Below are 26,543 nucleotides of genomic sequence, written 5' to 3'. Positions count from 1 at the left end.
CTGTTGATGCTGGTAGAGCTTCACTTCAGTGAGATTTCAGAAAATCCTCCATCTCCATGTAGCCCATGGGACAAATGTAACCCTCATTAAACAGGAGGCTGAAAGCCTTGACAATGTCCTGTGTGATGTGAGTGCTCCTGCCAGTGTCCTCACAAAGCTCTGCCAGTGGCTTTCAGTGCTGCCCTCCAGCACTGCTGCTCTTCCAGCACTCTGCTGTGCTCTCGTGGCTTTAAGCTGCTCCTCTGCTTTTCTCTTTCAAACACTGGCATTTTGACTTCCAAACCAGGGAAATTCTCTGCAGGTTAGGCCAGCAGACCAGGGGAAGGATGCTGTGTCTGGAGGTGCCTCCAGCCTGCCTCATGGCACGCACAATCAGCTGGAGCTGAGAAGGAAGCTGGCCCTAACTCCCAAATTAGGACCAAAAGGATTTTGTTTCCATGCTGCTCTGGCATAAATGACTATGTAGGTCAGTGTGGAAGGATGAATCATGCCATGTGTCCTGTGCATATCAGACCCACGTTCTTTGTCTCGAGGCACATGCAGGTTCCTGGGGAGGGCTGCCAGGGTGGGGGCCCAGGCTGGGCTGGATTCCACCACGGGCACAGAACTTGCTTGAACCACAGGGCAGCTTGAATCCAGCCCTGATTTATGCATTCACCCTGGCTGAGGGAGAGCAAAGAGAATTGTGGTGTATATGCAAAGCTGAAAGACTCGAGGTTTCAGTCCCAATTTCCTCATAATTTCTTTTTTTTTCTGGCCTAGAGCAAGTCACTTGAAATCTTGTTTTCCTGGCTGTACTTAAAGCACATATGTTTGTTTCTGATCAGAGAAAATCCAAGCATTGTTCCTGGTCTGAACAGAACTACAGCCTGCTCCCAGGGATGCTGGTGTTGATTAGCAGTGAGCTGGGACTCTTACCCAAATATCTTACCCACTGTGGTTGTCTTTGTGCTCTATAAATCAGATGCATGTGAACAAACATCCTACTCAGAGGGTATTTCTGTAAGAATAAATGCATGGCTGATATTAAATACTTGATAGTACAGTAAAACATTGTGTTTCATTCCTTTTAGCTCTGGGATGGAGGGTTTAGCTAATTTGTTTATTGATGTTTTTTCCCTGGGTGCAGTGGTAGCTTTACCACTAAAACACTGTCTCAGTGAGGAAAGCAAGGAAGCAAAAAAATAATAAAAGCCTCAGTTCTGCCACTATCCTCCAAACAGCTTTAAAACTTTAAAGTGAGAATAAAATCTCAGCTAAAGTTTGCTGACTTCAACAGAGACCTAGAGCTGAGCCACCCACCCACCTCAGGCTGCCTTTGGGGCACAGCTGCCCAGATTTGGGTTCTGCTTTGGAGCAAGCTGAGCCATTGCATCCCTGCCTGCACTGCTGAGCTCCTCTGGTGTCAGTGGCTGCCTGGGCTGTGCATTGTCCATGTGTGTCTGTGGGGTGGGTCAGTCCAGCCTGGGAAACAGCATCACAGGACAGGCTTTGCATGTTTTCCCCTCTAAGCCCCATGTCAGGTAGCAGCTGGAAAGTGGGGCCTGCTTCTGAACACCATCAGCATTCTTCTTAAGAGCTTTTTTTTCCTCTTAATTGCTCTGTAACCCGTTTTGATTAGTCAGTGATGATTGCTGGGTCTGATGATAGCAAGTACTCATTAGCATGTGGGCCAGGGGGCAGCTCCCCAGAGCACAGGGATTTACCAGCAGGGAATACATGAGACATGTGAGATTCCAAAACAGGAAACTGAAATTTTAGGATATAATACAGCAGCATATTCTCCATTGCCATCATCTGCCACAGTCTAGAGGATGACACAAAGGGAATTGAGTCTGCATAATACAAACCCATGTAATTATAACACTGCCAGCCTGACTTCAGCCACTTGTTTTAGAAACAATTGCCCCCCCCTAAATATTGACCTTTGACTGTAGAGAAGAAATACTCAGGGGACAAGCTTAAATTTAGATAGCAAAGAAAAAAAAAGAAAAGCAAGTCACTTTGAAAGCAGATCCTGTGGTGTCATGTGGGGAACATCAGGGAGCTCTGCTCCATGATTAGGGGTCCTGGGTGTTGCCACCAGCTGAATGAGCATCCTGTCACAGCAGCACTTCTGTGTGGGTGGCTGAGGCCATTCATTTACTTTTGGAGAAGGCAGCAACCTGGGAACACAAGGGCCAGAGTAATCTTTGCTTTTTTTTTTTTTTTTTTTTTGGTTGTTGTTGTTGTTGTTGTTGTACCAAAGCAGAAAGATCTAAGTGATGTAAACCCCCTGATGGGGGAAGGAGCCTGTGAGAGACACACAGTGCTGAATCCCACTGAGGTCCCTGGGGCACATGGACATGCTTCTAGATGTGACATTTATACCCAGAGTGGAACTGCCTGAATCTATCCCAACACCAGGCACAGAAAGTGCTCTGAGCTTGTTGTTAAAATGCAAAAGCAAAGTCATTCCTGTGGAGATCTTCATCCTGTGCCTTGTCATCCTCACACATGGACCAGGTGAGAGATGGCTTTGCATTGCACTCTGGGATCCATACATTTCACGAGTCCCAAATCAAGAGATTTCACAAAAAAATAGACACTCAACCTGACCTCTACTGTGTTTGCTTGCAGCACGAGCTTTGCAAACACTTTTTCCAGTTGAAGAACAGCAGGAGGATCATTTTTAGCACCAGAGGCAATTATTCTGGTCTGGAATTTCAAGATGGTGTTGACTTTTACCACAAATACACAGAAGAGATCAGTCTCAGCATTTCACAATAGCAGGGTCCCAGGAAAATATGTCCTCAGTCAGACTAACGGGGACCCAAGTTCTGAGTGGAGCAGATATTCCATTGTGTAAGAGGAGAGAAAAACAAGGAAAATCAAGGTATTGTCTTCTGCTGTTATCTGCTGGAGGCCCAGCTGAATTTCTGCAGATGGCAGATAGCTTTGCCAGCCTTCACAAGCCAGTGGCTTTTCTTCCTCTTTGTTTTGTCTCTAGGGAAACATGCAACATTTAGCAATTAGATGTTGATCCAAGTATTCAGCAAGGTCAAGGAAAGCTTTTATATTATTACAGTTTTTTTCCTCTTACCATAACTAGTTTTAGAGAGTGTGCTCATGGGCCTCACATTGTGGCAGCAGTGGAGGAAGAACTCAGTGACTGCAAAGTGCACAATTTGAAATGCAGAAAAGGCACTTACTGGGAACCAGGAGAAACAGGAGGTGTGATGAAACAGTGTTTATGGCTTTTTCTTTCTTATATTGTGCAGTTCAACCAACTGTATTTTATTCTGCTCCATTGCTTTCTTTTGCATCATCTGATGTCCTGCCTGCCATTCCATCATTCTTCCTTCCTTTGCAAAGTTGCTGCAAGACTTTTCAGCATAAATAGCACAATACTAATAAAAATCCCTCCATCTCTCTGGTGTCAGGAAGGATGCAATAATTAAACATATGTCCAGAATTCTGTAATACAAATTGATTTGAACTTAGCTGAAAACCAATAAGTAATCAGGATTTGTTGGCTTTCCTACCACTTTGTATGACAGCAGAAGAAGATAGTATCAAATCTCACATCCTGAAACACTCTGTTAAAAATGAGATTCAGGGCAAAAGTGCCTGGTAGTGGTTAAAGGTCCATCCAGGATCCTGCAGAGCTGGGAAGTGCACTTGGAGGCCCTGACAGTGCAGGGCAGTTCTTGGATGTCTGTCAGAGTTATCTCTGTGTAAGATGATGCAAACTGGTCTGCAGCTCTCAGAATGCCATTGTGAGGGCAGGAGAGGAGGATGAGCTCATGTCTCTGCAGCAGGCAAGCCCGTGATCCAGGATGCCAAGAGGAGCCACGGGGCACGCAGGGATTCAGACATTGTCTTTGGCAGGAAGCACCAAAGCCAAGATCCAAAGCCAGGAATCAAATTCTGCTGGGAAGGGCAGAGGAAACAGAGAGCAAAGCCTTTTGTGGAGCTCATGTTGTCAGTAGTCTTTCCTCAGACTCAGGAATTTTTCCTCATGTACTCTGTGGTGAGTTTTGCAATCAGGTTTTGCTGAGAGAAGTTCACTTTGGTAGGTCAAGGGTAGACTCTTCCAGGTGCTGATGTTGAGTAGCACCAAGTCCAACACTGGTGAAGCCCTCATCTGGAGCTCTTTTTATTTCCTGCAGAGGCAAAAACCTTCTCTTTATCACACAGGGAGATCCTGGCTGCAGCATCAGTTGGTTCAGCAGCAGCAGCAGGGTTTGAAGCAGAGGCTGAAAACTGGGCCCAGCAGGAGTTCAGAGTGCAAAGCCATGATGTTGCAGAAGATGATAGAAAAGCTGGCAAAGCCCTCTTGTTTAGCACTGGTGGCAAGCTGGGCTGGTTTTTGTATTTTCCATTCAGCCCTGGCAGCACCATTGCAGAGCTTCAGTCAAAACCCCACAAGAACTCAGTGAGAGCCACTGCCCGTGGAGGAAACACAGAGTTAATGCACCTGGAAAGGCAGCAGCTCCCCAAAATCCCTGGAGTCTTTGTGGAAAGGCTGTTTGGCTCCACAGCAACACCTTTCCTATTCATAAGGAGCTGATTCAAAGCAAAGGTCTCTCAGCTTTGCCTTGTGTGAAGCAAGGTTTTCTCTGTATCAAACAAAGCCAAAAAGGCTTTCCCCAGGTCCTTGGTGATGTGATGACTCCATCAGGGGATGAAATGTGACCATGCACCTTCCATCCTTCCTCCTCTCCCTCCCTGTGCCAGCCCCATGCCCTGGGTCCCATGGGAGAGGCTCTTGGTGCAGCAGCTGGAGCTCTGCTGCATGTGAAATTCAATATGAAGCTCCAAAAGTCTGGGGAAAAAAATCGCCATTTTTCCTTGTCCCATTATATTATTGCCTCTGCTACACCTGCCCATGCACAGGGTCTCATCTAAAGGCTTCATGAAATTACAGAAAGAGAGTCCATGATCCACAAATGAGCCATGGGCCATGTTTGACCTGTCCAGCTGCTGGACAAGGAGTCAATGGGAGCTGTGTTTGTGAAAGCTGACCCTTACCCACCCATTCCTCATGGAAAGCAAGGGCAGCAGCAGAAGTTAAACAGGATAAATGTCTTGAATAAAGCCTTGTCAGTCTTGGTTTTACAGCCACTTTGTTTCCTGTTTTTTCCACTTTTTTTTCACTTTTTTCCCAGTTTCCTGTCCACTCCTCTTTCTGCAACCAAGGTTCACAAAAGCCTGATGAGGCTGACAGGAATTTTGGAAATGAAGAACCATTATCTTGTCTCTTGAATCATCTTATTCTCTGCAAGACTGAGCTACTGGCAAAACCCTTGTCTCCTCCCAGTCTACCTGTTGCATTTCATCCTCATGAAAACCTGAGGTCTGAGCTATATTCTGTGGTTTGTGTCTCCTTCTGCCTTATTTTTATTCCATCCCGTGAGTGCTGTTGCATGGTGGTGGACTGAAGTTTATCTTTTTAGAAATAAATTGGTACATGCAAGTCAGTGTTCAGGACTCAAAATTGCCAGTTCTTTCCTGACTTTTACAAAAAGAGCAAATTTTCTTATGGAATCTTAAATTCAGATGATTTGCATGGTTCATGCTAGACTGAGGTATATTGGAAATATCCTCAGCATTTTTCTAGCATACAAAGACTTGATTCAGTGGAGTAATTAAAACCAAAAAAGCTTCTGTGTTAAAGTAGATTTGGAACATATTCTTTTAAAGTCAAACACAATATAGACTGGTATTGATGAGAATATTCTGCTCTGAAGAAGATCAGAAGGATTTTATGCCAGCAATATTGATCTGCTCAGGAAGATGAGGAGGCTGAGGGGACAGTGCAGATTTCCAGGGGACTGGTGCCTGCTCAGCTCGGCTGTGACCAGCTGGCAGCTCATCTGCAGCTGCCTGTCCTGCCTGTCCTGCCTGTCCTGCCACTGAGTCACTCTGCAGGGCAGTTCTGCTCCCCAGGATGGGCGTGATGAGCTGCTCGGGTGATGTCTGACAGGTTATTTTGAAGGAGGTGTCAATTTTCAAATAGAATTTCACCGAAATGCACTGGTTTAAGGACTTTTCTTTAGGCTGTGCCCATGGCTCCTCAAGGACACAGCCTTGCATTGCCTCAAAAGTGTTTTGTTCTTGCCTTTCCAGAGTGAAGTGTTCTAATTTTCTAGATGACTTTACATTTCAGCTTTTGATGTTTTCAAGTGACATCAAACAAAATACAAAGCCAATCTGGATTTTTTTTTGCCATATCAAAGTCCAGAATTTTGAATAACAAACACATTTCCTTGGAATTTTAAGGAAATACCAAATTTACGTTCTTTGTTGTATTTTCTAAAATGACAAAAGTTTAAATAATGCAATTTGCCATGAGAAATAGATAAAAACAGATATTAAGAGTGTCTATGAACTTTAAAAGGAGTAACTCAGTTTAAAATAGTATCTTTTTCTTATCCTTTTTTTTTTCTCTTTGCATTAATGATCAGCGAAAATATTATTGCAGGATCAGGAGCTATTTAAACCAGATAAAATCTTCTATCTCCTTGACACTTTGTTATCTTTTCAGCTTCCCTTCCCAGCTTCAGGCAAAAAGGCAAACAACTTAGTGATCTTCACACAGTTATTCTTAATTTTCTCTTTTGGGACCCAGCACTTTTGGGGACAGCTGTACATCAGTTTCTGAGCCTGGAACTTCTTTCAAGGGCACATAGTTTGGTGTGGATTAATCTCATTTAGAAAGTATTTGAGTGGAGCTTGAAGGGAAATAGGAAATATTGCTGATTTCCAGTAGCAGGTCGAGTTGATGGGTTTCAGCCACATTAGAGGGGTCATGGCTGGGCTTTTGATTTAGCAAACAGTCGGAGAGGAGTGACTTTGTGCACCATATATTTTGTCCTCTTCATGGCAGCAGATTTTTGCACCATCTAAACCACAGCAGAGACTGTCTGGTTTTATGAGGCTTTAGTTCTCCCTTCTGTAATAGCTGAGTGTGGCCAAAGCAAAAATCCCAAGCATTTGAGCTGGTTCTTGGCTGAGCCCCTGGCCCTGGCGCTCGCCCCGAGCCTGTTGCTGCTCCAGGATGATGGAACGGCTCCCACTGGGAGCTGGATCAAGTTTTGAGCTGCTCCTCGCTGCTTGTTTATTTGTCCTATTCTCTGGGCTTGGCAGGTGGCATTTTTGCTCAGTGATTCATTCTCCAGCACATGCATTTTTCTGGGCTGACATTTTAATCATGCAAATAAGGATCTCCTTAATGAAGAAAAAAATTAATTTCACAACTGTTGCTCCAAACGCGGTGACAGTCCTGCTAATGTCATTACATTTCTAATACAATCAGTGGCTTTTCCATAATTGCTATAAACTGGCACACTTAACAGCAGAGTAAAGGTTACACAAAGAGCTGTGAGGCTCCCCTTGTTCACTGGCTTTTTTATCCAGAGTGTTTGGCACTCTTCATATGTCCTTTTGAAATCTTTTGGTCACCACTGCTTCATTGCTTGTACTGCAGATGGCTTTGCCTTTGTTGGGGGAACAGACAAAATAAGTGGCAAGGAGACAACTCCTCTGTGACCTTTTGTGGCTTCTTGTCTTTCACATCACAGTCTGCAGGGTAAACACAGTGACTCATTCTCTTTCAGTAAGTAGCTGCCTTCCCAAGGTTTTGTTATTTGCAGGATTCTTTCCGTTATAAAATCTGCACCCAAAGAGCAGCAGGATGCGAGCTGTGAGCAGCCAGTTTCTGCCTCCAGACCACTGCAGATTAGGTAGGCAATTAGGAATGAAAATTCCTGGGCAGGATCATACCTTTGTCATCCTTCCCTCCTCCTAAACCTTCCACAATGAGCTTAATTTTTGGTTCTTGTCCAATGCAGTGTATCAGTGACAAGCTTAAAAAAACAATTGTATAGCAAAAAAGCAGTCAGAAGAAAGGGCTTCCTAAGGGGGAAAGGTGCTGAAATGCTCTAAAATTAGCAGAAAACCAGTGGCTTGTGGAACTGAGGAGGCAGGATGCTCAGCACTGTCAGCCTGGGATGAGGAAGAGCTGTTTCAGACCCAGTGTCTTCTCTTTGACATGCTGTCAGTGAGGTACCAAGGCCCAGGTAAAGTCCTTAATTCCTAGAGAAGGGGGTTGGGAACTCTGCTCTGGTCTCAAAGTGATATAAATCACCCTGAGGTTGTGCTGGCTCTGCATAAAGGCATTTTCAGGTTGGCTTTTGACCTTTTTGTTAGCAAGGGAGGATTTAAAAGTGCCGGAAAACATCTCTCAGAATAAAGCTCTTGAGCTCAGGGTACTTCCCACAGGCATTTGAGGTAGTTCCTTTAGAGCATTTCATGTGTCAATATTTCAATTTTTACCCAAATGGGATGAGCTTCCCTGGTGGCAGAAATGCAGGAAAAGCAAAGCTCTCAGGAGCAGCAGCTTTGCTGCCAGACTTTTGGGATTTCTCAGAAATGAAAGAGGAGAACAGAAAATGAATGGAGAAAAAGCACAAAAGTAGGGAAAGGGCTGGAGAATGTCAGCTGGCGAGGTTCATATTTTCAGTGGGCAATTCAGAACCCCTTCCAAGGTCACTTTGTTTGCCACCATATCTTCACTGATTAAGGACATAATATATTTAATTGACCTATCTAAGCTGGTGCAGGTGGAATATCAGACTGCATCAACCAGGTGTATCTGCACCTGCAGCAGTCACTGTGTGTGATATAGATTCAGTAAAAGCTCAGGAATTAAAAAAGTCAGTGCTTGTACCTGATGGACATGCTCCAGGAGCTGTTTCTTTGCAAAGCATCTCAAATGGCCTCAAGTTGCACCAGGTGAGGTTTAGATTATATATTAGGAAATATTTATTCACTGAAAAGGTGGTCAGGAATTGGAATAAGCTCCTCAGGGATGTGGTGGATGCACCATGCCCTGAAGCATAATTCAAAAATTATGTGTTTGTGTTGCTCAGGGTCATGAGTTAGTGGTAACATGACAGTGCTGGGTTAATGGTTGGACTTGCTGATCCTAAAGCTCTTTTCCAGCCTTAACAGTGCTCTGATCCTTTGATTCTATCCCTGGGAACCAGAGTGAGTGTCTGTGTGCTGCACAGACCTACCAGAAACTGGGACCACACTGATGAGGGGAAGACTGAGACCTTGGCACAGACCTTCATTTTCACTGCCTCCCTCCTCTTAGAAAATGTGCAAGTCTGCAGCTCAAAGAGACTTTTTCCATGGTGCCTTTTTTGTCCTGTAAAGGCTCAGAATCACAGGTCAGGGGATCAGTTCACACATATTGAGGCAGTGCCTGTGTCTGGGCTGGGAAGCCTGTGTTGTCATTGCTCAGGATATTTCCTTCCCCATTTTCTCCCCAGGGATTCTCAGTGGGAGATCACAGCCTGTGTCAAGACAGTTTGTTGCCTTTGCATTGACTGAGCCTGGAACATGCCATTGCAGAGAAGGATTCCTTGAAATGTTACTGCCCCTCTCCTGCTTTTCATGCAGGGGTGACTAGCACATGTATTTTTATTAACCATTCACTGCAATGTCTCTTTTTCTCTAATGCTGGAGCGTGTCTCCAACGAGAGCTGCAACAAGCAGGGTTTGTAACGTTCTTCCCCAGCCAGCCTTCAGAGCCCCAATGGCTTTTTGTCTCACAGTGCCAACCCACACAGTGAAAATGTCATGGATCTCACCTTTGGTCATCAAGACAAAAAAGAGAGGATGAGTGCTGTGGCTTGTAAAACAGTTTTTGTTTGTTTTTGGTTTTCCAGCCTTTGGGGGTTACCCTTTAAAAGACTGGTTTCTGCAGGGGCTGGATCTTGGAGCTCATTTTGTCCTGACATTTGTCCAGAACTGCATGAGCCCAGGATCTGGAACAAGTAGCAGTGAAATCACATTATGAGGACTGGCTGCTGCCACTTTACCACTCTGACACAAAATAGATCCTGGTTGTCCCAGTTAATCTTCCTTCTTTCAGACAGAAGTGAAACAACATCTCCCCTTCTGCTCCTGTGCTGGTACCACGTGCCCAGCCCAGGCTGTGGGTTATCCTTGCCCTCTGTTTGTGGCGTGGCATCCATGCCCAAAGCTTACAGAACACCAAGTTCTGGAGAAGAATTAATTCTCTGAAGTGAGAGGTGCTGGACACTGTGTGCTGCTGGCGTGCCAGGGCTGGCTGGTGTGTGCCCTGGCAGGCTCCTGCTGCCTGTCTGCATTCCCTCCTCTTGGCCAGGAACTTTTCCCAAACCCTTTGTTCTTCTCCAAGGACTTTGAATATTTCCCCCCTGCAGTTGTAGGGACATTTTCTCTCCTAGGATCCACTGAATCTTTCACTGATCCATTCCTGGGATAGGAGAGGGGACTTGGACCCACAGGTATTTACACTTCTCACCACATCTGTGTCTTCAGGATAACAATGGAAACCTGACCAATGTCTGTTGTGCACAGTCCATTCTGCCTTTACATCAGGAAGAAAACTGGAATTTGGAAGAAAAGTGTTTCTGAGCCTTTACTTGCAGTTGTCTGACTGCAAACAAACACACTTCGATGAAGCACAATAACAACTCATTAAAAAAAGTGTTATGGCCAAAGCTTGAGCTCTCTAGTCCAAGAGCCCCAAATCCTGGGAGCCCTTCTGAGCTCACAGGCAGGGCAGTGGCAGATATCTGTGCCACAAGCAGAGCGTGTCTCACAGTCAGCAAAGGAAAATTTGGCTTCAGAAAGCAAATTCAGCACGTGAGCAGTCCTGTTCATGGCTGCTGGAATCTCCTCTCCCCCTTCCCTCCCTCTGCTCCCTCCCCCTGGAAGGACATGGAAACTGTTAGTTGGGGAGTCACCTGCTGAAGATAAAAGTGACATTTCTGAGCCACAGCACACGGGGAAGCTGAGGTGTTTTGATCTGTCCTAGGCAAGGCTGATGGCAATTTAAGGAAAGTGTTTTTGTACGTGCTGAGATGTCATAATGCTGGGCTGATGGGCAGAAAAGCTGCTGGTGGGAAAGCAGCCTCATACAGGAGTTCTCTTGCAAGAGAGAGGCTGTGGAGGCAGGATCTGATCTTTAATTAACTCAGATATCAGAATGGAAACCACAAATACTTTCAAGAGTTTTTAAAAAAACCCCAAAACCAACTAACACATAAGTATTGATCTGAACCCCATAGTTCTTCAGTCCATTGCCGTCCAATGTCTTCTGCTTTAAATGCAGACATTTCTTGTTAAATATGTATTTCAGTGCTTTAATACAAACAGTTCATGCAATTCAATGCTACAATGCACACAGCTACAATATATTAAAAATTATAGATGTTTTCTAGATAAACGTGATCCTGTGCTAAATCAAAAGAGAGAGTGCAGCTAAGCCAGCCCTGGTGCCTGGCTCAGCAGCTGGTTGCATCTTTCATTCTGCATCTCTCTTCCCAGTCTTACTTCCCCTCTGTGAGGAGAAAACCCAGCAATATGCCATCCTTACATGGCCTTAGAAATTCAGAGTAGACACTGAAACAGGACAAAGCTCCTGTATCCTGAGCATGAGGTGTTGCTGAGCCCCTTAATGCTTCACAGCTCGTTTTGTTTAATTCAGAAATAATTATGTGAGACTGCAGTAGCAAAGAGTCAACACTAGATAGCATTTTATGTTTGTTTTGAGGAAGAAAAGCCTTTTGTTCTCGTGTTTAGGAAGGCTCTGAAAAACTCCAAGCACATATTTTAGATGTAACCAATTGCCAGTATTTTATGTTGATCTGTGCAGTGTCTTCTATAAATTCAAAACAATAGGCAACAAAACTATCTTTTTTTTTCCTGTATGGTTTACTTGACATCATTGCATCAGTACAGAATTTATGTGCATTTCTGAGGTGATTAATGCTGCTTTGCCTCTGGCTGCAGAGGTCAGAGGTTTATATTTGTTATTTGCCAATACCATCTTCCTGCTCCTATTAACATCAGGGTGAAACCTCCACCAGGATGAGGTGCAGCCCCTTGTGCACTTGCAAGTGCAGCGCAGGGAAATCAAGGCACAAGCAGCTACCTGAGCAGCAAAGGAACATTACTTATGGTCTGCAGAACAGCACAAAACCTCAGGGTGGGATCTGGCTCAAGGCACACTCGCCTTGGTGTCTGTGTGTGGGTGTTGATGAGGAAAATGTTGAGTTGCTGACACTCAATCCAGTGTCCTTATCAGGCATCTGTTACCATCCAGTACATCCCAGGATATCTGAGACATCCACATATAACCCATGTGTGAGCCATGAGCTCCAGAGGGACACCCTACAGCTCTTCAGAGCACACCAGACTCCTGCATTTGGGCAGGGGAGTCACACCCCTGGCAGTGGTGGGAATGAGAGACCCTGGCCACCTCAGCAGCTGCATGAAGATTCTTTGACTCAGGTCTCTTGATCTTCAAGATAAATCTCATTCTTCATGAAGGATTAGGCCACCTAAACCTGGACATGCACTTGAGGGGCCCTAAGGTACCTTGCCCAGCTTCCAGATGTTGACCCAGAAAATTATAGGTCTCCTGTAGCTTTTCATTGAAAAGAAATTCTGAGAAAATTCTAAGAAAATGTCTGGGATACCCTAAGGTCTCTTAAAGGGCTCCACAGCTCTGTACTTTGGCAGCTGCCTCCTGTTCTGCACATCTGAGCAGACACCTTCAGGCTCCACCAAAACTGGTTGTAGCCAGGGGGTTGATCCACATGGCTGCAGCACTGGGGTTGGGTACTCTGTGGTGGAAATGCCCTCCCCAGCACAAGGACGAGCAGAATATGACCCTATTTACCCATATTCTACAGAAGAACTGCCACTGTGGGGTTCTTGATGTGGGAACAGGCAGGGAACACATCCTGAAGCATCCCAGAGGCTGCTGCAAGCCAGGGGCTCACACATTGAGAAGGAGATGGTGGAGCCCAGCTGTGGCAGGAGGTGTGCTGTGTGTCCCCAGGGCTCTCCTGTGATTGCAACATCCAGAAACAGCTCTGCAAAACTCTCCTGAAGATATGCTGAGCACACAGGAACTCGAGGCAGCTGTGCCGCGGTGCCTTACGATAATTACTTGGCATGGCTTTGGCATATGAAATTGGTTTGGAAGGGAACCACATGAGGCTGTGTCAGGGGAGATTTAGGTCAGATATAAGAAAAAGGTGGTTGGGTACTTGTTCAGGCTCCCCAGGGCAGTGGTCACAGCACCAAGGCTGACAGAGCTCAAGAAGTGTTTGAACAAAGCTCTCGGGCACAGGGTGTGACTCTTGGGGTGTGCTGTGCAGGGCCAGGAGTTGGGACTACAATGATCCTTGTGGGTCCCTTCTATCTTGGCATAATCTGTGATTTTGTGCTCTTTTTATGCAGGTCTAGTGAAGCTGAGCAGGATTTCGGAGCTTTGAAGCTTTGGTTTCTTTAAAACACAAAGTTTCGGATTTCTTTGGTAAGGGTTTGTAGCAAGACTCATTTCTTACAGTCATTGCTGCCCCAAGACCTCATTTTTAGCATGAACAGTTATGATATGTAACATGAATCTGAGGTGTCTGGGGTGCTCTAGCACTGCTCAGAAACCATTGCTCGTGCTCACGTGGGCTGGAAATGGCAGAAATTTGAGGATCACCTGAACACTGAGGAGCAACTTGCTCCTCGTTGGGACATTATGAGCCCACCCAGAGTTCAATCCAAATTTTTTTGGGTGCTGTGCTAGAAGAGCCCAGCCCATGTATCCAACCTTGCAAGAGCTGTGTGAAAGCCTCTGTGTCAGCCCAGGGGGATGCTGGCATTTCCACCTTCACTTCATCACAGTAATAATCAGAATTACGGCAGTTTAGGTGGAAAAGGAAATATAAATAGCAGTAACAACAACAAAGCCAAGAAAAAGTCTCTCAAGCTCAAATTAAAAGTGTTCAAGTGTTTCTTTTTGCTGTTCCTGGGATCTGAATAGCTTGATGCTCACCCAGTCCAGGAAGTGAGACAGTTGCAGAACTGCTGCTGGGACTGGAGTCCTGGTTTGTGATACAGTGTTTGGCTCTCTTGGCCCTGAGCCTTTCCTAAAGGATTAATCTATGAAGGCACAGATGTGCCCATACAGGTCTCAGCTCTGTGCTCCTCCTTCAAGCTCTGCCCTGCAAATAAGTCAAAAGCATGATGGAGAAACGTGGGATTCCTTGCAACTGTATGTTCACATTAATTGCAACTGGGCATTGCTACCAGGGATTCTGTAATGGAAGAGAAAACCAGATGAGTTTAAACTTTCTGAATTCTGATCTATTACCTTAAATTGTTTTGGAAGCAGAGTACTTGCTTTAAGCAGTGCTGTTTGCACAGCAAATGCTGTTATCTGCCCTGTGAACCTCCAAATGCCGCACCTTGCAGAAATTATCTTCCTATTTTGGACAAAGAGTTTGTCCTTCCTTCCAGACAAAATACTGCAGAGTCTGATGCTATAGCTGAAAGCAACCTGCAGCCAAAATTGATTCCTTGCTGCTAAGTCAAGATAAGGTGCTTTTAAACCAAAAATCAGACAGCCCCTAGCAGAGGGCTGCAGTGATCTAAGAAGATCCATTAAAAGCTGTGTCTGCACTGGCTTTGCCTGTAGCTTTGCACTCCCAGCAAGAAAATGCTCACAGGTGTCATCTGGTCTGTGCTGATTGAATTTAAGTATGGCTGTGGGGGCAGGACACAAGAAATTATTCCAGAAACTGAATTCTTTGGGATTATTAAATACACTTTTAATAGCAGCAAAGGGAAAACATGGAGTGATCAGTGCTAAATTTACTACTCTTGACCTAGCATGCATTCAGACTTCTGATTGAAATTTCATGGCTTCTGTTTATTAATCTTCCAAAACTTTGCTGTAATTCTATCCAGGGGTGCAAATAACCCCCAAAAAAGTCAAATTCGGTTTTTACAGAGTCAGGTGTCTGTGCTGCATCATCCACATTTAAAGGCATCACTGCCTGAAGTGTTGCCTTAAATTTAATACCCATCAACATTTAAAGGTATTTCCATCCCATTTTAAAAGTGCTCTGGTTTTCAAAAGGTGCTCTGTTTTTTTTTTAAATGGTATTAAAAAACAAACAAAAAAAACCACACCTCTATTTTGTTTCCTCATTTTTAAGGAAATGCAGAAAAAGGAAAAGAGGATAAGAATAGCCACTCAGGAATACCTCAAGCCCTGCAAGAGACACAGGAATGGAACCTCTGAGACTTGCAGAAAGTGTGAGACATCATCCCCATCAGCCAGCAACACTGTAGTTTCTCTTTTAAAGTTTATCCGTAATTAAAAAAAAAAAAAGTTTGAAACAACTTTCTGTATAAGAGTGTACATTTTTCCCAATAAAGTTCCCAAATCTAAAATTGCAAGTAATTTTTCCATTTTATAAGATATATTATGTCTTTCTCAAATAGCAAATGGAAACATTACACAAGGTGGAAAAAAAATCACCATCTTTTTAGAAAATGTGTGAACAAAAATCTGTAAGTAAGGAGAAAGAACAAATGGGAAGTCACTCCAGTTATCAATGTATGTTTTTTTAGGATTTATTTGCAGTGATTAATCTTTGCACGCTGCTGCTCTTCTACCTCCTCCAGGAGTTTCCCACACCTGCACAGGTTCACTAGCTGCAAACTAAAGTAAGAAGCTTCCTGGGTGGTTTAAAATAAGCCAACCCCGGTGCTGTGCAGGGCTTGGAGAAGGTGGGAGCCTCGTGTTGAACTGTAGGGGGTAATGTTGCTACACATACTCTGCCTGCCAGCTGCACAAGGCAGATAAAGCTATCCCTGCTTGGGTCTTATGTGATGTGCTGGGAGAGAATAAAAACTTGGGATTATTCACAGAGACCTCTCCACCCCTGCCCTCACCGTGGCTGCTTTGCAAGGGCACCTCAGTCGCCACTTCTGGCATCTCCACGTCTGCTCTGCTCGGAGGTCTTTGCCTGGAATTGTGTGTGCCTTTACAGTCGAGGGTGGTGCTTTGTGTTCAGGCTCCTTTTGGTCCCTGCTGGGTGCCCAAACAGCCACTGGTGCAACGCTGGCTCCATCTGGGGAGAGCTGGGCAAGGGGGGAAGGCACTCTGTAGGTTTGGTGGAATAATGGGGTGGCAGTACAGTCCTCCTTGTGTTTTCATCCTGGAAGGGGGTGTGACTGATTAAGAAGAAGGGAGAAGGTTGAGTGGAGGTGTTAGCCAAGAGTGCTGGGGAGGTGACAGCCCTGTCCACCTGTCCTGTCCAGCTGGGTGAAGCCTTTCCTCCCTGCACAGCTCCCATAAAAGCAGGGCCAGCACTGGAAGGGGCTCCCTGGCTCTGCTGCTCATCACTCAGTCCCTTTCACAAAGCTGAAGCACAAAACTGAATTTTGCTTCTTCACAGGTGAAATATTAGCTTGAGGTGATTGTGGCAACATTCACATCTGGATTTTGTGCTCAGCTGCTTGGAGCCAAGAGAAATGAATTCAGTGGAAGCCAAATTGAGTGGCTTGACATTTGCCCCCCTGTCTTTGTCTTGGTTTTGTGCCTCAAAAACAAAAGGTCAGCTAGGTCATCATTCTGCTTTTTGATGCACCAGGCTTTGATGAGGCCATTTTATCAGCCATACATGTGGATAATGAATTAACAACTTCATTCCAGCTGCTCAGGGTGTGATGTAACATATGCTCCACATGCAAGGACCAACGATCCACATACAAGGAACAAAGATGGGTTTTTTCTATTAAGATATCTGTTGTGATTTAACCCCAGCTGGCAACTCGGTTTGCTCACACTCTTCCCCTCCTCTTCCATTTTTGGAAGAAAAATAAAGTAAAATTTTTGGGTTGAGATGTAAACAGGTTAATAATTGAAACCAAATAAATTATAATATGATGATGATGATGATGATGATGATGATGATGATGATGATGATAACAACAATAATAATAATAATAATAGAAAGGCGAGAGGGAGAGGAGTAAGCCCTAAGACAAACAAGAGATGCACAGCACAGTTCCTCACCTCCTGCTGACTTATGCCCATCCTGTCCCTGAGCAGCAATTGGTGGCTCCTAGCCAACACCTCCAGCTTATACTGGGCATGAGGATCTGTGGAATGGAATATCCCCCTGAGCAGTTGGGGTCAGCTGTCCTGGCTTTGCTCCCTCCCAGCTCTTGTCAGAGTATGGGAAACTGAAAATTCCTTGACTTGGGGTAAGCACTATTAGCATCAGCTAAAACATCAGTGTGTTACCAACTTTATTTCCACATTACATTCAAAACATAAATTTGTATCAGGTGTTAGGAAGAAAATTGACTCTATCCCAGCCAAAACCAGGACAACATCTGAGCTGAGCTCAGGGGTGCAGTGTTTGTAACTCTGCATTCCTGAGAGCTCTCTGCACAGCTGCTGTGTCTGGTGAGCCCATGCCTCTGTGGGAGGGTTTAATGATAAAAGTGGTTTGCTGTAGGGACAAGCCAGCCCCTCGGTGCCTGCAGGCAGCCAGAGGGAGTTGTCTGACACACCTGACATCCTCCATGCAGCCTGAGGTGATTGCCAAGCACAGGGAGCTGTCCATATCGCCAGGTCCCTGGGTGTACTGGATCAGAGCTATGGTTTGTTCTCCTGAGAATGACAGGGGCTTCTGCAGCCCCTAATTGAGTTCTGCTTTGCCCTAATCCTGTGCTGTCAGAGCTGTGAGATCAGCCGTGGGCAGTGTCCTTCCCATTCAGCCAGAGCTGAGCACTCTCAGCATTCCCAGTCCCACGTGCAGACTGCACAGAGTGAGTGTAGCTTTTCCTCCTGTCAGCACGAATATATTCGTGTTGGGAACCAGTGTTGCATCCTTGCCTGGCAGGTTCCATGATGAATGACACTCCTGGGGTTATTCCAAGGTGATACCAGCAGAGAACCGGAGTGCTGATTTGGGATACAAATGCTGGAGATGAGCAGAATTAATGGACTACTGATCCTGCATATGTCAGGGGAGAATGGGAACAGCAACAGGCTTATTGTGCCTTTCAGTCCTGAACAGAGGCTGCATCAATCTCCCAAAATCTGAAACAATTCATAACCTGGTGTTTAGGGATTTTCAGGAAGGATCTTTCTTTAAAAGTGCCTGCATGGAAAAGGAATCTGTTAATCTCTGCCAGGGTTTCCTTCTTCCTCTGTGACATGGGCTCCTGACTAGTGGGGGCACGCTGGAAGGTGGCTGAAGATTTTCTTGCCAGTTTTCCATCAGTTTGCAGGCTGGATCTTTCTCCTCCTGGAGGGAAGGAAAGTCCTGGCTGCTGCAGGATCTCAGGTTTCACTCCAATGTGAAACGGGACTTGCTGTCCCCCGTGTCAGGCTTTGAATCGTAAAATGAAGAACTGGGTGAAAAATACAAATGCTTTCATTCAGGAGCAGCTTGTGTTTTCTTTGCATGGCCACAGATGACTTCACCAGGGAGGCTGATGTTTTATCCTTACAAGTTTCCTGCCCCTGCATGCACATCTCATCCCACCCATGCAAAAAACCTTTTTTTCCCTTAGCTATCCACTGAAAAAGATCTAATGCAGGGCTACCATGGTAATGAAGCCTCTCTAATCACAAGAACAGATTTTTGTTGTGAGAGCCCCTCTTCCCCAAGGAGCTGTGGTGAATGCAAGGAAACTTGGCAAGAATTGAGTTTTGACTGCTTTTTTAATTTTTTAAATTTTTTTTTACTCACTGTCTGCCACATTGAGGCTCGCAGGTCTGATCACAGCACAGCTAATGCAGGAAAAATAAAGCTGCTCCCAAGACAGACTGACTGACAGACTTGTCACGATGATAGTACACATATTTGAAATATTATGGCTGCTTTCTTGAAAACCATAGCTCGGGGAAGCTGTTTCCTTGAGAGCATGTGGTAAAAATAACACCTGCTTTGCAGACAGTGGATTTGGCAGCTGTGAAGATAAAGTGTAGGCATCTCCAAAAGCTCTATACATTTTGCTTTGTACACCAACAAATAATAGGATTTGTTATGGAAAAAAAGGCAGGATGAGATGTGAATTCCTGGGTGCAAGGAGAGGAGTGTGCTGGGGGAACATCTCTCAGTGGAGCTAATACAAAAACCATCAGCCATGCCTCTCACGTGAAGGTGCATCACTCCTTTCTCCTGTGGAGCATGGCTCCAGTAACCCATCCCCTGTGCTGCTCACCAGGGCTGCTTGGCAACACCTCAAACAATATTGCAAGCTGCAGCCCTGGTTCTTTGAGCACGAGGAATTTCATTTTCCTCCGTGGAGATGTTTTCTGCTGAACCCCAGCCCAGGCTGCAGAGTCTTGCCTGGGTTCCTGGTGAGACCTCCCAGAGCCTCACTTGCTGCTGAGCCCCCTTGCTCCTGCAGCACCACTTGATGTTGATGTTGATGTTGATGTTGATGTTGATGTTGATGTTGATGTTGATGTTGATGGTGGCTGCAAACTCCAGCTCCTTTAGAGAGGCTGCCAGGAGGGGCAGCATTGCTTTGGCAGGGCCATGGTGCCTGGGAAGTCGAGATAACCTTCTTCCATTGCTTTTAGAGAGGAGGCACAGATGGGTCTTTAATTCAGAGTACTTACAGGGTAGAAGAAATGAGTTTCTGAACTGGAATCCACATTATTTTCACACTGACTGCAGGAAATGGTGGTGATGGTTCTCACTCCTCAGAAAACCACCAAGGCATGGTGGTTTCCTTACTTAGTGTGCCTTGGTGGCTAATCACCTTTCATATGAAAAAAAAAAAAGAGTGTTCTATGGTTCACTGATAATTGTTTGGCTCTACCTGTCAGACACTAGTGCTGGTTTTCTGTCTTCTAAGGAATTCCTTCCTTTAAATGTATTTATGGTCTGTGATCAAACCAGGCTTTGGTCTTTTTCATGAAGCAAGCAGATGGAACTTCTCAGTTTTTGTGTTTGTTGGCATCTTTTTCACTTCTCAGATCTTTCTGTAGTTTTTTACTAAAACCTATTCCATCATTAAAAATCTGTTCTAAAATGTTGCCAGTTAGAACTACATTCAGAATTTAAGTTTCCCTACCTAATCTCACCAGTGGTGTACTTATGCAGGTAAAAATTACCTCTTTGGTGTTTTATTACAATATTTCCCCATCCTTTTTTGAGTATTTTTCCACATTGCTTAAGAAAATATAATGTTGAGCTATTTATTCAGGGCAAGTTGCAGTTTTACAGGATACAATCACCTAGTCTTTAGATATGCTGATAGATGTGTTCCAATCTTTATGCACTTATTTTTATTTTATTTATTTGTATTTATATAAAGCAGGTGTTTTTTAATAAATAGATACACCTTGCCAAGAAATCCTGACACCTCCACATGCTATTAGAATTGCAGCTGCTGTTGCATTCCTCCCTGATTTCCCAGCAGCAGCCACTCTTCATGTCCCTCCTGAATATGTGCTGATCATTTGAATTTATGAGCTGAAAGATGCTGTCAACAGTCAAGATGCTTACATAGAGAACAGTTCTTTCTTTAATTATTTTGATAGACTTCCTCAGTGAACTAACAAGTTTAGCTGATGCAGGTCAATTGAATGCACTGAAGTTACATTTTTAAAGGGTTTACAACCTATGGTGTGATCTAACTTTGTTAAAACTTTGCATAAAAATGGTACAACACATTAAAGGGATTAAAAAGTGGCTAATCTCAAAAAGGAGTAAATTAATATTAATGTTAATATTAAATAAATATTTAAAGTTAGGAATTATTAGACAATTTTTCCTTTCAGGAATTATTTATTTGCCCAAGAGATATCGGTGTATTTACTGTAGGATCATAGGTCTGTCATAAATTGAGGGGAAAATATGAGTGAGTGATGAAAAACATCCAGATAATGCAGTGATTGCTGGCATGAGGATGGAGCAGACATATCATTTACACAGCATGACCTTAATCACTCAATAGCTTGACCATAATTAAGAAGATATTTTAAGGTAATAAAAGTAAGGTCATACATTTAGGATTGAGGAATGCATACCATGGTATCAAAGTGAGGGGCAATCCTGGAGACGACAGGCTCCCATAAACATAAGAGGACAGGTGAAGTCTCCAGGGAATCAATAGGCAGTGTAAGGTTTGTCACAGAAAGAATTTGGGTCTCTGAGTAGGAAACTGCTGCTCTGACTGCCCTCCTCAGCATTTAGGTGAGCAATACTTCAGGAACCTCTGGAGTTCTTTACTTTCGGTCCTAAGGACAAGAACTGTTATAATGTGACAATAGGAGATCAAATGTGTCAGGCAAAGCATCCCCCAGGCCTGTACCTCATCTCCAGAGGAGATATTTCCAGTGACACTTCCCCAAAGTCCTCTCAGCCTTGCAGTGATCTGTGATTTGGGACCTTCCCGAAGCCAAGAGTGTATTTGTGTCAAAAAATCTACACGGGGTTTTCTGCTGTGCTTGTGTCTGCTTGCCCTTGGAAACTTCTGGTGAGTACCACATCCTGTGGCCATGCACAGCTTAATGATTTCTGCATAAATAACAACCTCCCTAAATAACAGCCTGCTGCCTGCTGGTTGAGTTCATCCAGTCACTGTTCTCACGTGGGAGGAGCTGTCCTGGCTCTGTGTGTGCTCACAGACCTTGCCTGGTGTCTTCTGCACTCCTGGTGATGGGATTCATTGCGTCATAGAATTCTTTGGGACCTCAGACATGGCCTAATCCTCCTGGCATGGGCAGGGACACTTCCGCTGGACCAGGCTGCTTAAAGCCCCATCCAGCCTGGCCTTGGAATCTTGCAGAGCTGAGAGACACTGGAGAGTGAAGGCAATACTGCCCATAAACTGCACTTACCCACCACGATGCCCACAGAGAAGTGATTCCTAGAGGGTTCCTAGGGTTCTTAGCGTGCACTGGGATACCCATCCCAGCTGCTGGTAGCAGCTTCACAGCACTGAGGGTGATTCTGCTGTGAGCACCACCAGGGCAAAGATGGCATTTGTGGTTAACCAGGCCAAAAATTAATTTTAAGTGGACCCCAAGCAGGAGCAAATGTTCCAAAGGAGGCCTTGCAGGATGGTTTTATGGTAACAAGGCTTCATTAAATGACTTTTATTTCTCTGGGAGTCCTTCAAGCACAACTGGCTGATGTCAACAGCTTCTTCTCAAGCACACACAGGAATCAAGCCAACAGCTGATATATTAGTTCTGGCTGCTGTTCTTCATCCTCACCTGCCCAGAGATAAAGCAGCAGTGTCTGTGTAGATTTAAAATGACAGCAAATAGTGCTGCTGGGCTATATTTTTATTTCAAGGCAGTCAGGAAAATTTATCCTTTTGGTTGTTTCTCTGAGGCAGACCACAGCAGTATTTAGGTAACTTTGATGTATAAACTTGATTGTTACAAACAGGGCAGCAAGAAGCACGCTCAGAGCTCTTGTTTTGGGTGACAGCAGTACAGCACTGCTCCATCACCTGCTCCTGCAATTTTGCTGCAGCAGCAACATGCACATGAAATTCAAAGGAACTGAAGCCGTGGTGTCGGACTCCCATGGAAATTATTGTTAAGCTAAATCTGTGCACAACCCTCTGACTCTCATTTATTTTAAGCATTAATAAAACAAACTGTTGTTTATTTTAAGTGATAAATTCATTTTCAAGGGAGTTTTGTCCATTCATGACAGCTACTTGATCTAGACTGACCTGAGCTAGCAGGTATCCCTCTGAAATGAGTGGCATGAACCTCCTTGGGCATCTTTAAACATCCAGAGAAGCCAGATGTGATATAATGTGGGTTACCTGGCCTGCCAGCAGATGTAGACAAGAAACAAACTTTGCATGGTGAGCTGTCACACTGTGGGCTGCAGCAGCTGAGCTGGCCCTGCACTGGCTCCTGTCTCTCTCTGACTGGTTCCTCAGGGTTTTTTTTCTTCACTCAGGTCCTTGATAAGACTTTCTATTTGTTGAAAAATATTTTTTAGATCTGCTCTTCCATAGCTCCCTGATTCAATGTACCATGTTTTGGTTTAGGGAGGATTTTGTTCTTCAGAGAAAGGAAATCCACCCCTGGTTCAGCAGAGGGGTCTCAGGCTGGCTCTAAGGGAGACCCTGTGCTTCCTGCAGATCCATAAATGTGGCTCTGGTGTTACTGGCCTGAAGTGAGAGACCTGAGAGATCCTCACAGCCCTGAAAGCAGCCAGGGGCTTACTACCATGGCAGGGCATGGCAGGGAGACCTTGGCTTTCCACATGGCTTGTGAGGAGGACCATGGAGATAAGATCCCTCAAGGGCCATCCAAAGAGCCAGGAGCACTGCTGGGAGACACGCCTGATGGCAAAGTGATGCCCCAGGAGCTCCTCCAGCTTGAGGAGTCCAGGCCAGCAGTGATGACCAACACATTTGGTAGAACCCAGCCATGAACTACTGCAGAAGAACTTGCTGTGCACACTAAAGGAGTAAATTAAATGAAGGAGCTATTTGAAATAAACCTTCCCAGCATTACCTGCTCTTCTCCAGGGGGCTGTCCAGCTCAGGGCACACACGTGGGGTAGCTGGATGGCTGGGCTGGCTGCTGTCACACTGAGTCTTTCATGGACATGCAGGTATTTCCACAAGCCCACTGAGGCTGGAGGGAGGTGGGTGTTGCCTCTGTGACTCCTTTTGGGGCTCAGGAGCAGGTTGGTGTGCAGTGAGGCTGTGTTTTGATTAATTAATACTGTGACTAAATGAATCCATCACAAGTTTCCTTGGCTGATGAAGTTACTTTGTGACACAACAAACTGATTAGATTTTGTTGGGAGCCACAGTGTGATTTTCAGGGTGCATTTAAAAACCACTGTGTGAGGAACTATGTGCAGGAATCCTGACACTGTTTTCAACCCTTAATTCTCTACTCTTTCCCTTGAAAACATGTCCTAAGAGCTGCACAGTGGATTGATTAATAGGCCAACACTCCAGCTTTATGGGTGATGATAAGACAAGGTAACACAGGGCTGGGTTCCCAGTTACTTTTTGCAGGAGAAAACATCATCAGTGCAGAGGTCTTTGGGCACACCCCACCTGTCAGGCAGAGCTGAATCCCATCTGACAGGTAACATATTGCAGCACCAGGGGAGAAGATGACAAAACAGCCAAAGTGTGAAAAAGTGTGGGACACAAACCTTCAGCAACTCTGAGTGCACGGGAGGACAGAGCTCAGGGAACACGGGAGCAGAGACCAGCTGCAGCACTGAAACCTGGTGCAAAAGCCAGCCAATACCTTTTCTCCCCCAGAGTCTGGAGTGAAGACAGGGCCAAGGCAGAGCTTTCCTGCCCCCAGCCCCACAGCATTCTCTGCTGCTTCCCCTGCCCACACCAGAGCTGGGTGGCATCCCTCCAGCAGGTCCTCTCCCTCACAGCCTTGGCTGCATCCCAGCAGGACAGACATCCCACCAGCTGCATAAGAATGAGGGCTGGGCTGAGACATGAGCTGTGCCCTTCCCCAGCTGATGGATGGGGACTGTCACTGCCTCCATCAGCAGTTGCTGTTGGACACAAGCTGTTTTGTAAATCTGATGGTGTTTACACTAGCAGTGCTTGATGAGCCTCATCAGGCTGCAATGCAAATGTTTCTGCATCAGCTGCTCCCAGAAGGAGGAGAGGCCATAAGCACCCAGCAAACACAAGCTGCAAACAAATTTCAGTTCACACACGTGCTCCAGAAAGGAGCCAGAAAACATAATTTTGTCAGGAAATTGAAGACTTTAGCAAGAAACTTCTACATCCAGAATATCTTGGCAATTACAATAACGTAGGCTTCAAACTAGGCAGTGTTTCTCCTGCTTCTGTTGCAAAAGTAGCACCTCACTTAGGAAAGGGAACCAACCAGCTGGTATGAGATTTTTACCTGAGGTCCTTCCCCACTGGCTTGTTACTCAGGAAGCAAAGAGCTTGTGTTACCTGTTGCACAGGTGTGGTCACGCTGCTCTGGTTGCAATGGACTGCAGGTGTTGCATGGATGCCTTCTTTGGGTGAGGGCAGTGAGGGGACACCACCCTGGCACAGCCCCTCCAGCAAGTTCCACAGAGTCTCTTTTCCAGCTCACTGCAGGCACAAAAGCAAAAGATAAACTTTCAAGAGTAAATATCACCTTGACCACCATGAGAAATTCCAAGCCTATTGTATAAAATTTTCAATTGCACTTTGTTTAAAGCAGAGAAACAACAGAGTTTTCCCAGTGGAAAAGCTCCAGGCAGTGTTTGAAGCCTAACCTCAGATGTAGACTTCAGATGTACTTCAGATGTTATTCAGATGTACTTCAGGTGTAGATATTTCTCCCCTGACACCAGACCAAATCCTCCTCTCTAAATATAATAAAACCAGGCAAATGGAAACGCTTGGTAAGTTTGAACCAGGCTCATGGCATAAAAATGGGAGGAAATCCTGAGGATACAATGCACCATTCATGCAGACTGTGCTGTTTGATGGTAACAATCACACCAAACTATTTCCCAGAGCTGGACCCCAAACATTTCTGGGAATTGAAGGGAATGGTAAGTCAAAGTTTCCTTGCTGTATTCCAGTCTGAGGTGAGGTGGAGGATAGATCTACCAACCATAGGGTAGGTCTTGGTCTCCCTCTAGTGATGGTCCTACCAACAGCAATGGTCTCGGGTTTCTGTGGTTGAGATGACCCCGAGGTGTTAGAAAGTCCTTTTTTTCCCAGCCCCGTGACCGAAGAAGTCGAGATTCGTTGGTTCTGCTTTTTAAAGTTGTTTATTTTTCCTTATCTATAACATTCTTTCTCTGACCTGCTGAGATCTGTCCTGCAGGTCAGTTTGTGGCACACTGACCGCCCTTGGGATGCTGTTAACATTTTATACTAAGAACTATACTTTATTTGAAATAATTTTCCAATACCTATCACCTATGTTAGACAGTCTGTCTCTACTCTCAACCAATCCAAAAGTGCCACCATCACAGCAGAAGATGGAGGGCAAGAAAAGGAGAAGAAAGGACAGGACACACCCAGATTCCTCCATCTTGCCTCTTGAACCCCCATTCTAAAACCCCAAAATTCTACTTTTTCACCCTGTGACAAATTAACTATGTCAACTATCTCAATTCAAATTAACTGTATTAACTATCTCAAATTCTACTCAAACTCTTGTGGCTTGTAAATCTTCACACAAAGTTGGTAATTTTTTCCATGGACTAAAATCAAAGGAACAGGTGGTTTGGTCTGTGCCAAGGTCTCTGAGCCCCTTGCCAGGGTCTCAAATAATCCAGGGCAGTCAGAGGAATGTCCTGGGTCCTGACACAATCGAAAACCAAGCTTCAACTTCCTCCTGCCATTCTCCACCTCCACTCCTGGCCTCATGCTCAAACCCTTCACCCAACCAAGGTCTCCTCACAAAAATACTTCCTGACATCTTTGCTCTCCTCACTGGTGTGCAGAATTCCCAGTGGGAATAACTCTCATCCCTGAACTTCTGAACATGTTCTGCTCAACAACCATGCTGATATTTCATATCCAGATTGCTGCACCGTGCAGGAGCAAGGGACATAAGCTTCTGCCTTTCACTGCTGCAGGGATTTCCCGAAGGACACTGCAGCCCCCTGTGCCTGTCACCTCAGGAAAGGCAGAGACAAGCATGGCACACATGAATCGTGTGGCCCCTGGGGACGTGCCCAACCACCAGTGTGTGTATT

The 26,543-nt window shown here is 45.1% G+C and overlaps 1 long non-coding RNA gene across 1 annotated transcript; it reads left to right on the top strand.

The window, feature by feature from the left end:
• Nucleotides 1-7,924: 7,924 nt before the first annotated feature.
• On the top strand, nucleotides 7,925-15,240 carry LOC135286920 (uncharacterized). The gene is made up of 3 exons (XR_010350903.1): nucleotides 7,925-8,063; nucleotides 13,291-13,366; nucleotides 15,045-15,240. It is a non-coding gene; the product is annotated as an uncharacterized LOC135286920 (long non-coding RNA).
• The last annotated feature ends 11,303 nt before the right edge of the window (nucleotides 15,241-26,543 follow it).

This window comes from Passer domesticus, chromosome 1 (genome assembly GCF_036417665.1).
Source record: "Passer domesticus isolate bPasDom1 chromosome 1, bPasDom1.hap1, whole genome shotgun sequence".
NCBI classification, from domain to species: domain Eukaryota; kingdom Metazoa; phylum Chordata; class Aves; order Passeriformes; family Passeridae; genus Passer; species Passer domesticus.
Note: the sequence above shows the minus strand (reverse complement) of the source record. Positions and strands in the feature narration are given on the sequence as shown.